The 15,207-nt window shown below is 36.8% G+C and overlaps 1 protein-coding gene across 2 annotated transcripts in view; it reads left to right on the top strand.

Moving 5' to 3' along the window:
- Positions 1 to 15,207, top strand: part of TOX (thymocyte selection associated high mobility group box) — a 325,561-nt gene that overhangs the window by 165,136 nt on the left and 145,218 nt on the right. The gene's annotated exons all lie outside the window — the stretch shown is intronic.

The raw sequence follows: 15,207 nt of genomic DNA, 5'->3' as shown, positions 1-15,207 counted from the left end.
CATGGTAGATTGGAGTTTCATATATTAGTAATTCTAAAATAAACTCTTAATAATGTTCAGTGCCTACATATCCACACATAGAGATTTAATAACTGGAAGGGTTTGGGGAATGGGTTGGGAGGGAGCATGAAACTTCTTTTTCTTCATTAAGGTTGTCAGTGAATTAAATCTAATGTATATGTTAAGGATGCACTCTGTGACCAAAATGGCTCATGCTTAACTCAAAACAGAGGCAGGCCTGCATCTCCCTGAACTTTGCATTTAGAAGTCATTAGGATCACTGCCTTCTCTGGCAGATATTCTGGAAACTACACTGTATTGTTCAGCTGAAAAGGTCATCATGAAGTTCAAAGATCCTGACTACATTGCCTTCCATTCAACTGAGCTGATCACTCTAAGAATACCTTTGGAAGGCTGAGCTTTGCATTTAGAAATCTTCCTTAACTGAATTCATTTGGCTAAGTAGCCTCCAAGATCCATAGGTAGTTCTGAATAGGACTGTTTGATTAAAAAATGAAAAATGTTACTATTAATTTTCTTCTAACCATCAATCCCAAAACTGTACTGACAAGTTTAGTATTGCTATTAGATTAAAGCAACCTGGTATCATCTCTTTGGTGCCTTTAGGGTTTTGAAGTGTAAGGGCTAATTGAATTTGTTTGAAACAGTAGAAACACAAACTCAATAAATGATGGCTGTTATAAAGCAGCTGCTCCCTCTTAGAGAATCATTATGTCGGTCTTAAAGCGTTTTGGATAAAGGATTGGAAATTCAGAACATATACATCATAACGACTTGGCTCCTTAGATTTTAAAATTCAAGTACAATGCCTAATATTAAGCCCTTACTGAAATCCAACAACTAACATTGTTTTTCTTCATATGTCAGTCAGGAGTTAGTAAGAATGTTTTGAACAACAGTGATAATTTGTAAAGAAGAGCCCCAAATACTTTTGTGCTTTTTAAAGATAGAGCAGGCTTGTGAGCCAGAAATAAACACTTAAAAAATAATGTGCCATATATGAAAATGTTTTTAGAATGTGCTGTTTTAAAATTTAGACTAGTGTAAGATAATACATACTCTGGAGAAAAATAAACTTCACAAATTACATAAGTTGAATGGCCTTAGCTAAATTTTACACTTAACATTCCTTTTGTTTACTATAATATGGTATGTTCAAGAATTCATTACCTGGTATTCTTTTAGGGAATTTTAATCAATTTACTCCTTTAGGCAACCATAAATAAGATTTTAGTCGTCCTGCAGGGAAAAAAAAATAGTTTTTTCCTTTTCCTACATAACATCAAACATCTGCATAGTTTAGTAATCCAAGACAACTTGCCTCATAGCATCACTCAACAATTATAATTCCTGTTCAATTTTCAAATCAGTACATGCTTTGGGACTTATAGACTAAGTTGCTAAGTAGCAACATATGGCACACTACTGCTCCTGTGATGTTGCTGCAAGCAAATAGCATAATTCTAAACTTGAAATGATTTTTATAGAAAGCCAATGCTGGAACTGCTCCAGAAATGGAAGTACACTGTAAAAATTAATGATATTCTTTTAGACAGTCCAAAGGGCTCTTTGGCACTATCTACTGCATGCATTCTCTGCCTCTTAAGCTAGAGTATACAAATCCTTAAAACTTTTTTGCATATAGTTTTATAATTGATAGGCAACTTTTAAATTGAATATACCACCTTATAATAAGCCTGACAAGTATATAATAAAAACTCATAAGATTTCCATTTTACTCTGGCACCATTCTTGGAATATTGACTGTTTTCTCCTATAATAGCTATTAAGTGTGCTGGTCACTCAGTGCTTTAATTTAAACATCATTTAACTTTTTTCTTACTCTGGTTAGAATTTGAACCAGCAATTCAAGACTTCTTTGTGTGTTTCCAAACCCTGGCTAAAGGCACCTTGTTGCTTAATACCTCCTGAACTTTGTCCCGTTAAGAGTTTGTGGGAGAATGTGAGTGGGCTAATGAAAGGATGCCAGATGAGCAGCTTGTCAGAAACCCACTTCTTTGCCATTCTGAACTTGTCATGTTTGATTGAGGTGACAGTATCTAGACCAGAAGGACACAAAGTAGCAATATGTAGGGTGAACAAGTCTAGAGATGTAAACTGCAACATGAGGACTAGAGTTAATAATACAGTATTTAGGGCTGGGCGCAGTGGCTCAAGCCTGTAATCCCAGGACTTTGGGAGGCTGAGGTGGCAAATCACTTGAGGTCAGGTTTGAGACAAACCTGGCTAACATGGTGAAACCCTATCTCTACTAAAAATACAAAAATTAGCCAGGCGTGGTGGTGTGTGCCTGTAATCCCAGCCACTCCAAAGTCTCCGCTCCGGAGGCTGAGGCAGGAGAATCGCTTGAACCCACCAGGTGAAGGTTGCAGTGAGCTGAGATCACACCACTGCACTCTAGCCTGGGCAACAGAGTGAGATTATGTCTCAAAATAATAACAATAAAATAGTATTTGGGATGTTTGCTAAGTGAGTACGTTTTAGCTGTTCTTGCCACACACACACAAAATAGGTAACTCTGTGAGATGATAGATAGGTTAATTTGCTTCACTATATTAACTGTTTTATTATCTATATGTATATCATAACATGTTGTATGCCTTAAATCTATACAATAAAACGTATCTTATAAAATATCTGGACCAATATGCCAGCAGGCAGAACAAAAGAGAGGGGTATTGGGCTTCCCACCTCAGAAATTTCTCTGGAATTTTCTCAGCCCACTCAGATATGCATGCTCTGGGGTTCTCTTATCTCCCCATAAAACTTCAGCCGCTTTCTCCAGCTCCTAGAATAGTTGTAGTACCTTTCATAGTCCTTTATATGAGGCTGTCATCACGATATAAATGTTCATCTAAATTAAATAACGTCGAAAGAAGCAGAAGAGAAGTCTAGTTCTCTTCATCAGAACTTTCTACAGCACTAGGTTATTTTATTTGATTTTTCAGGTTTGAATATGTGCCATGGCTTTCCCCCATTCTTTCCTCTTCTGAGTCATTTTCAAGAATGTCCTTTTCTCCCAGGCATGGTGGCTCATGACTGTAATCCCAGCACTTTGGGAGGCCACAGTGGGCGGATCACCTGAGGTCAGGAGTTCAAGACCAGCCTGGCCAACATAGCAAAGCCCCGTCTCTACTAAAAATACAAAAATTAGCCGGGCATGGTGGAGTGCACCTGTAATCCCAGCTACTCTGGAGACTGAGGCAGGAGAATTACTTGAACCCAGGAGGCAGAGGTTGCAGTGAGCCAAGATCACGCCACTACATTCCAGCCAAGGTGACAGAGGGAGACTCTGTCTCAAAAAAAAAAAAAAAAAAAAAAAAAGAGTATCCTTTTCCATGGCTGCCTGTTTGTTCATTCTGTGTTTTCCACCAGTGCCCTGTACTCAGGGACTCAGCTCTTCACATGCCTGCCTCAGTTGAAGTACTGTCTGAAAAGATCAAGAAGGACTGATCTTTTTTATACAAGAAATAATACTTTAATATTAAGGAAGAATGAGAAGATTTTCCTGGCATCAGGTTAGGAAAAGCTCAGGTTACTTGATTGAACCAGATTTTTAATAAATCACTTCCTCTTAGACCTTGACCTTTGCTCTGCTAAACTATTTCCTTCTGTTTGGTTCCCCGCCTTGCTCCCTTCATTCCCTCCCTCCTTCCCCACCACCTTCCTGCTTTCATTCCTTTCTTCCTTCTTCTTTCCATGAAAAGTTATCCTTTAAGCTTGAACTATTTTTTGTTGTTCATTATGAGCATTATAGTAAATCCTAAATATTAAATATCCTGGCCCGAGGTCATGTTTTAGAGGATTCTGAGATTGTGAGCAGTTTTCTCTCTCCCCACCCTCAGCCCCCTCTGGAATTCTGTCTCTTACTTGGTCCCTCAAATCTCAAGATTAAAAATAAGAATGATAAAATATAGCAATATTATGTTTTCCTGGAATCAGTTACAACTAAGCATTTGACGTACAGTTCATAAAGTACATTTTGAATATAAAATTGAAGAGCATATATATATCCAGGTCAGCTTTCATGTGAATTTGAGGTTTGATTTCTAACTCCACTGGGCACCTGTCCCTGATAGCAGCTCAAATTCGACATATCAGTTCATCCAACCACAACTCATCACCTCCCACCGGCTTCCTCACCCCCAATCTTCTCTTTTTTCTTTACTGCTTATAATCAGAAGTGTTAACACCACCTCTTCAAACACCCAAGACGGAGACTTGGGGAGTCTCCCTCATCATTCAGCCTTTGGTTAATTCCGGATAGTGTTGATTCTACTTTTTGGCCTAACTATTGAATCCATCTCCTCTTTTCCAGCTACACAATTTCTGCCTTCGTTATAGGCCTCACAGTTTCTCATGAACTCATCTTAACTTCTCTCATTTCCTTTTCCTCATCTTTGCTGAATGGTACACACCTCAGTGCCTTGCCATTGTCTACAAGGCTGCTTTATCATGGTGTGTATTTGTCCCTGGGTGGCACATGGCACACTGGCATCACCAGGGATGTCCTTGTCTTGCTCCCCTGATTGTGAGCTCTTGAAGGTAGGACTCACTCTTGTTTCTGTCTGGCTTTCCTGTGCCAGGAATAATGTTTGACATATCAGAGGTATGCAGCATTGTTTGTTGAAAGATGAGCAAATCAGCTAAAATATTTTATGTACATTTTTTTAAATCACATGAATACTTACAGTCTTCCATTGCAATGATTCTTGACCCTGCATTGCAGACGTTTAGCAAATCCAGCCCTACTCTGTCCATGGCAGTAGGACACTTTATCTTTGTGCCAGTGCCCTTATATATTAACAAAAGTTTCCAGCACTCCCTCCTCCTTGGAGAACTATTTCAAGTACAAGACTCAAAGAGTTAACATGATAATAAACTAGATAATGACAGTCAATGCTTGTTACAATAACATCAGGCTGCTGTTTATCATCAGCAATGCAATGGAATTGGAAATAGTAGTGTGCTCCAAATTTCTTTTTGTACAATATTCTCTCAAATCTGCTGTTAGAAGTATGTTTTAAGATTTACAACTATATTAATGACTCTCTATTTGTTTAATTTCGTGTTTTCCTAATGAGAAAATTCTCCAGGTTAGAGTGTAAATGAGGTATGACAAGAAGGGCCTAGAAAGTGTAATATTTTTAGAGTACTTTTGAAAAACAAATCTCCTTACCGTGGGTCATAACATCTCCGTGATTGTGACATAAATTTGAACTGTAAATTGGACTAATTCCTTTTAGATTAGTTCCTTTTGGCAGATATTTCAGAAGTAACATTAAGTTGACTTTTTGACCGTTGACCCAACAGAATGATAAAGCTGCCATGCTCTGAGTAATCAAGTTAGCCCAACAAAGTCTGGCATCTTAACAAGCCCAGACTAGTTACTCAAACCAGTCTTCAGTGTAACATTCAAATGATTACTCTGTGCAGTCCCGGAGGTATTCATTACAGACAAAATTGCTCTTGTTGCCTTGCATACAAGCTGAGTTTTCAATGGGAAATGAAAGGATGCCTGGAAAAATAGGCCACCTAATTAAGTTAAACTACTCTAGCATTTGGCTTGACATCTTCATTACTCAAAATTAAAAAGATGCTTCACTTGAGCACACAAGTTACTATTGTTTATGTTGTTTTCTTCCTAAATTGGCTTCTTACATGGAAGTCTGTTTTTCAGCATTATATCTTGAAATAGCTCACATAATTCTTACAGTTGATAAAAATGTCTTAATAGCTGTATGGATACTGAATACAGGCACCATACAAATATATATCTTAGGGCTTGGGATAGTTAAACACACATTGGCCTTTCTGCATATTTTGTTGGCCAACCACATTGACGTTGTTGAACTTTAGGTAATTCTTGACCCATCCAGTCTTTATTATTATTATTATTTTAGTTGGGTATTGACTCCATTAGCTATAAATGATCATCTACATGAAAATATGAATTCCTAAAAAAAAAAAAAAAAAGAAATAGGCCATAATGTTTAAACTGAAATTCATTTGTCCAGTAAAAGTGTTTTATATCAACCTCACCAGCAGAGGAACTATTTTAGGAACATTTTAAAACATAAACACATGTAGAGCACACCATCTACTGATTGCCAGTTTCTACTCATTGACACTAATGAGGCTGCTGACAGGTTAAATGTTGTGTATCATATACATTTCCAAGCTGTGGGATTTGTGAATATAATACTCATTTTTTATTTGTTTCTGGGTAGGCGTGAGAATTTCAGAATAATTGTCAAATAGTGTGTTTTGTCAAGTATTGGGGACATGTATTTCAGTGACAAAAATTGTGAAAATATCTGAATGGAACAGCATTAGTGGTAAAAACAGATTCTCAAAACCTCACGCTCCATATGGAGCATGATTTATTCAATGGACAGATGTCAAGATGTCAAGTGATGCCAGCACATTTAGGCATTGGAGGGAGGAGTTGTGGCACTACTGCAGTCTGACTAGTTGTGTGGTAGCATTTGATACATTTTGAAAGCAGCCATTTGGCTTATTTACAATTATATTTTGAACATTTTTTTTTTTCTTTAGCATGTGAACAATTATGAAAAACTAAATGATCCTTCCTGTTAAATTTTGCAATTATAACATGCTATATTCTTTTCTGGTAGCACATAATAAACCTGTCACTAAAGAATGCCCTCCAAAATAAGTATAGTATTTCAATTTAAGAATGGTAATGTGTTGAATATTGTCACCTGTCTATGTTAGCTCCATTTCCAAGGTGCTTAAAGATTGTTCTAAAGAAACACTAAATTTTCGATATGTCACTATGTTAAGTAGAAGCACTTTTGCCCATTTTTACTATAAAAAACAGTGGGGCTTAGAAAAGTTAAGGTGTTTTCCACCCACCCAAATGTCTTCTGAGACCTCCTTCTGTGTATCCTCACCTGCCACCTCAAACACCTTTAAAATAAAGTGCCAAGTTTCCCTCTGCAGTTTCAGTTCCTCAGTTTGGGAGCAGACCTAGCTAGACTTCCCAGAAACACAGAGGGTTTTAGTGTAATCTTTATCCATATCTGTATTTTCTTCTTTCTCCTGTGTTCTTCCTGATCTATATTATTTTACAGCTTGAGTATTTAAAAATGTAACTATAACCCTAATGATTTGAAATTAATTGGTGGCTATCTTAGAAAATGTTCTCCATACATTCTTTGCTGTTCATAAATTAGGATAATTGATGCTGTCGGTAGCAAAGCCCAACAAGTGACTTCTAAGGCCCAGCATCAGATTATTCAAATGTAATAGCCTGATCTGAAACTCCCAAGGGTTCTGATGGTCATGATTTGAGACCAGTAATGAAGGCTTTTCTGTATGCAACTGGGCCTTCCAGCATTTCAGGAGAGGCCTTCCTTCAAGAAGAGCTAAGCCTACTGTTTGTTGTTATTCTCCAAAATCACAAAGAGAGTGACCTTGGAGGAAATGGGAGTGGGGGACAATAGGGATGCTGGGTGAGACCGGGTCAGCAGCTCTATACAGAAATTGCCTTCAGGGATGCCGAGACTTCCCTGTACCATGGGTGCAAAGATTTTTTGTTTTTTGGGTTTTTTTTATTTCTTATGCTCTAACCTCAATGAAACTTCTTGCTTTTAAAGATGATAAATTTCAGTAGTAGGAAGCTTCTTCTTGCCTGGAAGTTTAAGTCAGTACCCTCCTCTCCCAGTGCCCCAAAAGAATTGGATTTATAATAATAATAGCTGTCAGTTGGAAGCTACCAGTTTCTGACAAGGGACTAAACAAAATCTACACACTTATTTTCTCATTTGATCCTTACAACAATTCAGTGAGGATTAGAGAGCTAGAGTGACTTACCATACCTCAAAAAGATAGTAAATATCAGAGCTATGATTCTGGCCTTGGAAGGTCTAAGGCTTCTGTCAAACTCCATCCTTGGTCAGCTAGGCTTAATTTTATTTTAGAACTTTAAGGACAAAATGTTGACATACTTCAGTTCTAAAGAGTATTGAGATAACTGCAATGTGTTACATGTGTGAGAATACTCTGGGAAATATTAGCTTATGCCAAATGAAACCATGGATGCTTTACCATTTATTTACAAAGCAGTAATTTCATACTCGTGCACACATAAAAGCTGAACAATCACACAGTAGATATTTGCTGTCCTTGGACTCCTTGATGCAGAGCAGTGATTCTTCCCTCCCCTTCTCAGCCAGCTTTTGGCATGCCTGTGCCACCACTGCCCGGTCCTTTCCCTCCACACTCCACTGCTTTTCTTGTCCAAGTCCAGGACTCTTTTCCCACCCTAATTTCTCTTCCTTTTCCCCTCCAGAAGATAAACTACAGGAAGTCTTTCCACAGAAGACATCTCACCCTCCCTCCACTCTTCCCTAGAAATCCCACTTCTGGGGAACTGAACATTGAGGGGTCTTACCATCATTAAACTGGGGGAAATTGTCTTCATTTATTCAACTATTTTTTTTTCCACATCCCTATCTTTAGCATAAACTTTCTTTGTAGGAAAGATCTAGCAAGTGAGATGACCTCCAGTATTTAGAGAGATGCACTTGCAACTCTTCCCTGGGAGGAGGAATTGCATATCAGCGTGTGATGAGTAGAAATAGGAGCTTCTTTTTCTCCTTTCTGAACCCCTTGATTAAGGAGGCAAATCAAGAGCACAGGCTTTCTATTAGCTCTGGTCCTCCGCTAATTTGGCTTCTTCATGCAGAACGTGAGTTTGCACCCAGCATTTGCTGATTTCTACTCAAGAGACAAAATAAAAATGATTGGCCATAAATAGATACATACAGCATGTATCTATTTCATATATACATATAAAATAAACATTTATTTTATATTTCATATATACATATAAAATAACAATAAGATATACCCATTATTTTATTTAAAATATAATTTATCAGATGAACCTAAACAAAGAGAAATTAGTCCACAAACAACCTTGACCATGGCTACAATCCATCGTCTGCGTGACACTTGCTACTATCCGACTCTTAGCAATATTCAGTAACCTAATGGTACCAAACAACTGCAAAAATCAAAAATTTAACGCAACTTTCTTCTTTTAAAAAATAAAAATTTTTTAAAACTAAAAGGCTGCACGTGATTTAAAATAGTATATTAAAACCTAATATATTGTAATCAATTGTTAACAGTAAACAATGTCTATATCATGTTTCTTTGGGATTCCCATCCACCCAACTAGTTCTGTAAATGCAGACAAATAATTTAACCTCTCTGGAACTCACTTTTCTCATATGCAAAGTTCAGGGACTATTTCTTAGGTTTCTTCTTGAGCAAGCATTCTATGATTCCATGTCAGCATAAGTAGAGAACTGTGGAAGGTTATCCTAAGGAAATAAGTGGATTAAGTTATTTGTCATGGTGTGGTTTGCAACAGCAAAATCTGAAACATCCTAAATGTTCAAAATGGAGAACTGATAGAATAAATGATAGAACATGAATGCAATATGCAGCCATTTAAACAATAATGTTGATGATATTTATTGGCATGGAAAATTATTCACAATCTGTTTTAAGTCATCACATTAAATTATATAATGGTGTGATAATAAAAATATAGCTAACATTTATTTATTGCTTCTTTGAACCAGTGTATTACTCAAAGTATTTACATTATCTCATTTGTCATATTTAATCCTGATATATCCTTAATGAATTGAAGACTAATATCATCCCTATTTTATAGCTTTGGAAACTGAGGCTTATAGAAATTAAGTAAATACATCTACCAAGGGATGAGCTGAGATTTGTATTTAGCATTTCCAGCTCCAAAATCAGAGCTCAATTATCTGACTTTTGTTAGGGAAAACAAAAACAAAAGCTCAAAACAAACTAGCAAATAGGCACTAAACAGAATCTCGAAAGACACACATTTTAATGTTTTGCTCCTGAGTGGTTGGATTAAAGGTGACTTTTTTTCCTATATATATTTTCTAATTTTTTTAAACTAGTTAACATGGGTTATTTAAAAAATAAAGCCAAAAAATATGGAACTGGATCTCAGAATGTATGAACTCAATATGACAATTGAAAAAGTCCAGATGATTAAAAAATATAGATTGCATTGTATATAAAATTATGTGCTGAATGATGAAATTAAATACTTGAGTTACTCCTTTTAACACTGAATATGGAATGATGACCTAGCACTAAAAAACATGTCCTGACTGACTTTCAGAAGTGGTTCCTTTCATTTGAATCTGGTCTCTCTAATGATTTGTTTGTGGTTTGGAGGGGGAGTACATTATTTGTTTTCCAGAAGCTTGGGGATTTTTTTAGCCAAAGGAGAGGTCCTCGTTTATGACAACTACGCACGATGCCTGGTATGAAAATATCCCCTAAAAATACTGCTTGGAGACTTATGTAGACCCCCAAGCAATAATGAGAGAAGACAAATCTCTTCGCCATTCTGGTATCATTAATGAATTACGGCAGGAGAAAGTCCTGCAGGTAAACACTAAGGACTTTCCTGGAGGTATGTGGAGAGAGAGGCAGAGAATATTAGGCTACCTGCCCCACCCTCACCTGATCTGCTTCAGGTGCTTAGCCCAGGGTCCCAGTACCCCCTGAATCCTCAAAGCCTCAGCTGGCAAACCCTGACCTCAGGGTCCCCCAGCCCAGGCCCCAGGAAGAGCCAGTGTCAGACATTCTCTGGGGCAGGTTCAAGTTGACCTCGTTTTCTGGTGTCATTCAGGCTTTGCACACTGGCTTTTCATAAGTGAAATTTTACCTTACTACCCAGTTCCAGAAGAGGCCTGCATTAAGCCCAGTAGACTGAAGTTTGCTTTGATTGGTGGGACCAAGCTTGCCCTTGACATTATCTTAGAGGTTGAAGGCCTGACCTTGCTGTTGAACCTGCCTGCTCTTACCTGGACATTAGCCTAGGCTTGCTCATTTGTCAGTTTTTGTGGTCCTTCCCTGATCACTTATCGCATCTTGCCAGAAGTGTCTGATCTTTAGGCCCTGATATCAGTGTAAATCTGCTTATAGCAATCCCTTGATCATCCCAGCTTCAAGTAATTCTTTTTGTTTACACTCTGATATCACTTAGTTTGACACTTCAAATATACTGCTCTTTATTAAGAGCCTAAGTTCCCCTTTCTCTCTTCTAATTCACTATCTTTATAACAAACTGTGTCTCTTTCTTTTCCTAGTGTAGAGAGATTTTTATTGGACTTATGCAAATAACCGTATCACCATAAGAACACTCACAATTTTTGAATTCTAGAGGAATCAAGTAACATAATAAAAAACTTTTATATTTGTTTATAAAATTATACTATACCAAATTGCTGTAAATTACATATAGCTGAAGAGAGAAAATTTTCTTAAATCTAGAAGACAAAACATTTGAGTAAAGGACCAACAATATTTTAAGTAAAAGTATAAAACCTGATCTTGATCATTTATTCAATCTCATATAATCAACTTTTGTTCTGCTAGATCTCTGAGTCATTTTATGACTCCTTCAAATTCTTTATTAGAGTTCTAGAAATTTTATGTAGCCTATGGATCTTAAAATTATCTGAAATTTGTATTTAAGAGAACTTGGAGTCTTTTTCATGAATCTGATTGTAAATGATTTTAGAGAAGAATAAAAAACAATAATGCTACACAACTAAAACTTAGAATAGCATGGTTAAAAAGCTGATGAAAGCCTACAATTGACAGATATTCAATTATTTTTATTTTATATAACATTTTAAGATAACCAGGTTTATGACTGACAACACATTGAATTTCTATAAATTTATATGATTTTTGAAACATGTACACCAACAAGTACCCATAAATGCAACTAAAAGAAGATCTAGTATCACCTATAATTTGACAATGTTTCTTACACAATTTAACAAATAAGTCTGATTCTTTAAATCTTTACAAAATGAGAGATATATCTTTTGATGTTTTTCACAGACTGTGTCTTTCAGTTCTTTGTATCTCAGATCACTCTTTGCAGGATGCTTACACATAGTAGGTATATGACAATGCTTCTGTAACAAATGAGGCACTCATTGCTTTTTATTTAACACCAGTTAAAAAAATTAATGAGCACAAATAAATGTCATACTTTCTAGCAAAATTTCATTTTGATAACTGTTGCTTGAAAAATTAGTGCATTGTGTGTTTTTAAATGAAGATGATTTATTGCTATTGTCTAACGCGTGAAGAAAGACAAAAAAATTGTTTGCAGGATCGTTGGCTTGAGCACATCAATGGCACTGTTGGACAATTCTTGCTGAGCGTTAAGATGATTTATGTAACAGACCGAAGCTTTCCACAGTAATACATTATAGTCTCAAGCTATCAACCCTTGTTCATGCAGAGACAAAAGAATCTGAAAAATACCTACTCCTGAAGGTCTTCTCAAAAGAAATCAGAGATTACGTTGACGCTGTTTAAACTCTTTCAGGAAAATCACCATTACATGTAATATCTTTACTTCTAAAAATGTGCAGAGGAAGCTTATTATTTTTCTAATAAACTTTTCAGTTTAATTTGCTTTCCCTTCAGTTCTCTGAATCATGCAACAAGAATGTTTAATAATAGAAGATGAAACATGTTTAAACATTGACATTCTTCTATCCTTAAGTTTCAGGATTTATGTTACAGATTAAAAATTAGTGCATTATGTATATGTTTGATGGCAGTACTATTTATTTGTCTTTCAGATAAAGTTCTATATGGGAAACATATTTTACAAAGTTATAACCATAGCCATATTTTTAGTGTATGCATGATTGCATGAATCCATCACATAATTTGACGATACATACGAGATGGTATCTTTTGAATTCTTCTGAGTTATGGGACTTCTTGTCACCAAAGATAAAGTGTTCTGTATAATGATTGCAATATGTGGACAGAGACCGACAAATACAATGCTTCTCTGGTAGAGAAACTAGATTTTGAAAAGAGAAGAAAAGGCAATGTTTAAAAGAGATTTCCCATTATTTATTCCTGGTTAGCATATATTAACACTGCCTGGGCCATATGAAAACATGAATTCTCTGTAGTCAAAAGAAAAATCAGCATAATTAACATTCCATTTCCAGATGTAATCATGTAGAATAAGAATATAGGAACAGGCTGTAGCAAAAGGAAATGTGGATTGCAGAAGGAGAAAATAATGTAAACAGGATACTCAGATCATGGAACATGTAAAGCAGTATGATTAAAAAGGAATGTGAGTATGTCATTAAACAGACAGGAAATGAGATCTTACAGAATCAGGTGAGAAGTTTCCTTTTCTACTGAAATGGGAGGCTGGGAAGGTTGGACTTCAGGGAAGGACTTTGGCGTTAGTCAAATGGCTGAAAAGGCATCCAAGCAGATCAAACCAAAGCAAATCAGAAGGATTCCCCATTAATTTCCCAACCTCAGTCTCTTGATTCCGTTAATAGTCTCAAAAGTGAGCCTCTAATTAGCAATTTGACCTCCTTGCCAAGAATTGCCCAGGGAAGATCGCTTCTCCAAGGACACAGCCAATATGTTAGAAATCATAGCTTTTGTACAAATTTAGACAGTGGCATTCTGATTCAGAAATTCATTTGCCTTTTACTTGGGTTGGTAGGAGTCAAACTGAGAACCCGATCAGCCAGGGCTGCAGGCCTGCCAGCAGAGCTCCCTGAAGGAGCAAAGTTGTTGGGCCTCTGCACATGCAGTAATTCTCGGCACCTTCCACTTCCTTTGCTACCCTGTTCCCCACCATCTTTTTATTCCTTAACCTAAAAAGTGCAATTTAATTCCATTAGAATAAAGGTAAAGCCTTAACCTAGTTATTTATGGGGAGCAATTAAATAAATACATCAGGTATGAATGGGGTTACACTTTTCTCCACTGTGAGGCTGAGGCCTAATCAATGGCAAATATACTGAAATTCCTTTATAATGACATTGTGGAGAACGGATCTAAATCTTCTGTACTGTCTACAGTTGTTTGTTTTCTTGGACATGACCCAACCCGTGGGATGTATACATCCATTTAACAGTAACCATAGCTATGTAAAGCTGTTGTTTATCCAGAACTTCGTATCTGGCAAACATATATTATTAGGCTTTTTACATATGTGTTTGTTTTTAATACTTATAAGAACCCCACGGTTTTAAAGCTTGCTGCAGAACCCAAATTAATACATGGTTTAAAGGACCTGGAAGCAGATCTTGTCTGTTGGGCTTCAAAGCCTCAATTCTTGGCAACACGCACAGTGGCCAATCTTAACAGTCACTGAAGAAATCATGCATATTCTCACCTAGTCCAATATCTGTCTCCTTCTCACCAGAGAAAGATGTAGCACTTTATAAGCTAAATGTGCAATTACCAAATTTTAAGGTTTTAAGAAAATGACTTGAAATAGTCATTGACTGTCTATTATAGAACCATAGAAATACTCTTGAGGCTGATAATATTTTGAAATTACTACTTTAATTCTCCCAACAGTCCCTTGTGGGCTTGAAAAGTTCATCTATTTTCCAGAATTAGCCATGCCTCATGGTAGTTCACTCCACTCTAACCCACATTCAGTGGCACTGGGATCCTGCTTCCTGTACGCAGAGTGATGCACAGTGCCTCCTGCGCTGGAACACAGGAGTCCTATTACATAGTTCAGCACCAGCAACACCTTGTGACTGTCTTGTGTCTCGAACCAGGGAGTAACTTAAGATCAGAGAGAATCTGGTTAATTAACAGTAATATAATTTTGAGTTCTTTGAATCATGTGCATCATTTAGACTGGCTCTGGTTTAGAACAAAACACTTTCTAGGCTAATATGTTTCCAATTTACCTTGACTTAGTATGGTGAAGATTCAAGATAAAATTAAAAGTGTTGGCCTGATTTTCACCCTGCAGTCCCTAAATACTTTTTCTCCATTTGTGTAAGATGGTCATTGCTGACTTTCAGCATTGGTTGGGGAAGAGGGAGCTCGCATGGTCATGCTGCTGTTCAAGTTCCAATCCCTGAACTGGGATGGGTACATGTCACTATAAAATGTGATGAAGAAGATGACAGCACCTTTGAAAATCTTACCTGGCCTCCCTCAGCATTCTAGACTAGAACCTAACCTCATAGGACTTCTAATGACATGTGATTCACTCCCTGGCAGCCTCTAATTTTTTTTTTTTTTTTTTTTTTTTTT

The sequence above is a fragment of the Rhinopithecus bieti genome, unplaced genomic scaffold (assembly GCF_001698545.2).
Source record: "Rhinopithecus bieti isolate Rb0 unplaced genomic scaffold, ASM169854v2 scaffold_6789, whole genome shotgun sequence".
NCBI lineage: Eukaryota > Metazoa > Chordata > Mammalia > Primates > Cercopithecidae > Rhinopithecus > Rhinopithecus bieti.
The sequence above is the reverse complement of the archived record's forward strand: the minus strand, read 5'-3'. Positions and strand labels throughout refer to the sequence as shown.